Genomic DNA, 2,290 nt, shown 5'->3' with positions numbered 1-2,290 from the left:
TCTCGGCTCACCGCAACCTCCGCCTCCTGGGTTCAGGCAATTCTCCTGCCTCAGCCTCCTGAGTAGCTGGGATTACAGGCACGCGCCACCATGCCCAGCTAATTTTTGTATTTTTAGCAGAGACGGGGTTTCACCATGTTGACCAGGATGGTCTCAATAGCTCTTGACCTCGTGATCCACCCGCCTCGGCCTCCCAAAGTGCTGGGATTATAGGCTTGAGCCACCGAGCCTGGCCTAATTTTTGTATTTTTAGTAGAGACAGTGTTTCCCCGTGTTGGCCAGGCTGGTCTTGACCTCCTGACCTCATGTGATCTACCTGCCTCAGCCTCCCAAAGTGCTAGAATTACAGCCATCGCATCCTATCTAATTTTATTATTATAATAATTACTGTTATTTGAAAGGGGGTCTCCCTATATTGCCCAGGCTGCTCTCAAGCTCCCAGGCTCAAGCAGTCCCCCCGCCTCGGCCTCCCAAAGTGCTGGGGTGACAGGTGTGAGCCAACTCGCCTGGCCTGTAATTTTATTTTTATCACCGCATTAAATACGGTCTAATAATCACAGTGATTTTGCAGTAGTGACAAGTGTTGGGGTGTGTTTCCAGTTACAATGCAATCTGAAAGTATCTGTGGCTTTTATTAGGTACAAATGGACAAAGTCCCAGGTCCTGCTGCTGTCTTCATTCATAATTGCGGAAATGGTAAATATGAGTCAGTGAAAAGAAAGATGTGAATTTTTTCCCTCCATCAAAGTTCACAGACACTGAACACCCCCAAGAGGTTCAGGGACCCCAGGCTGAAGTACACCTAAAAGTTCTTATGGGGGCCAGGAACGGTGGCTCATGCCTATAATCCCAGCACCTTGGAAGAGGTGGGTTTATCACTTGAGGTCAGGAGTTCAAGACTAGCCTGGCTAACATGGTGAAAACATGTCTTCGCTACTTAATAATATTTTAAAAATTAGCTGGGCATGGTGGCGCGTGCGCCTGTAGTCCCAGCTGCTCTGGGGGCTGAGGCAGAAAAATTGGCTGAACCCGGGAGGCAGAAGGTGCAGTGAGCTGAGATCGCGCCCTTGCACTCCAGCCTGGGCTACAAGAGCAAAACTCCGCCTCAAAAAAAAATGTCTTGTGGGGAGATGGCAGTGGAAGTTATGTTGACGTCCAGTCCCCCGGAGTGCCCCATATTTACTGCCCCTCTCTAGCGAGGGAGAAATGTTATTGAGCACTTACTGTGTTCCAGGCCTGTCTAGGCTCTGGGAATACAGTAGGGAGGGAGACAGAAATACTTTGTTTCAAGTCCTCCAGGGTTGGTGGGGAGAGAACGTTAAACACATCCTCCGGCCTCTCTGTCTCCCACTCCAGCACTCCAATTCAAGGAGTGTCTCACAGGTGCTTGTCCCTATGAAAAACAGTGGTTTTTTGTTTTTTTTGGAGATGGAGTCTCGCTCTGTTGCCCAGGTTGGAGTACAGTGGCGAGATCTTGGCTCACGGCAAACTCCGTCTCCCAGGTTCAATCGATTCTCCTGCCTCAGCCTCCTGAGTAGCTGGGATTACAGGCATGCGCCACCACACCCAGTGAATTTTTTTATTTTTAATAGAGATGGGGTTTCGCCATGTTGGCCAGGCTGGGTTCGAACTCCTGACCTCAGGTGATCTGCCTGCCTCAACCTCCCAAAGTGCTGGGATTACAGGTGTGAGCCACTGTGCCCAGACTTTTTTCTTTTTTTTTGAGACGGAGTCTCGCTCTATCATCAGGCTGGAGTGCAGTGGCTCGATCTTGGTTCACTACAAGCTCTACCTCCTGGGATCAAAGGATTCTCCTGCCCCAGCCTCCCCAGTAGCTGGGACTACAGGTACACACCACCATGCCCAGCTAATTTTTGTATTTTTAGTAGAGACGGGGTCTTACCATGTTGGACAAGATGGTCTCAATCTCTTGACCTCATGATCAGCCCGCCTCAGACTCCCAAAATGCTGGGATTACAGGGGTGAGCCACCACACCCGGCTTTTTTTCCTTTTAAGAGGTGGGATTTAAGGGCCGGGCGCGGTGGCTCAAGCCTGTAATCCCAGCAGTTTGGGAGGCCGAGGCGGGTGGATCACGAGGTCAAGAGATCGAGACGATCCTGGTCAACATGGTGAAACCCCGTCTCTACTAAAAATACAAAAAAATTAGCTGGGCATGATGGTGCGTGCCTGTAATCCCAGCTACTCAGGAGGCTGAGGAAGGAGAATTGCCTGAACCCAGGAGGCGGAGGTTGCGGTGAGCCGAGATCGCGCCATTGCACTCCAGCCTGG

Source organism: Cebus imitator, unplaced genomic scaffold (genome assembly GCF_001604975.1).
Source record: "Cebus imitator isolate Cc_AM_T3 unplaced genomic scaffold, Cebus_imitator-1.0 Scaffold53, whole genome shotgun sequence".
NCBI lineage: Eukaryota > Metazoa > Chordata > Mammalia > Primates > Cebidae > Cebus > Cebus imitator.
The sequence above is the reverse complement of the archived record's forward strand: the minus strand, read 5'-3'. Positions refer to the sequence as shown.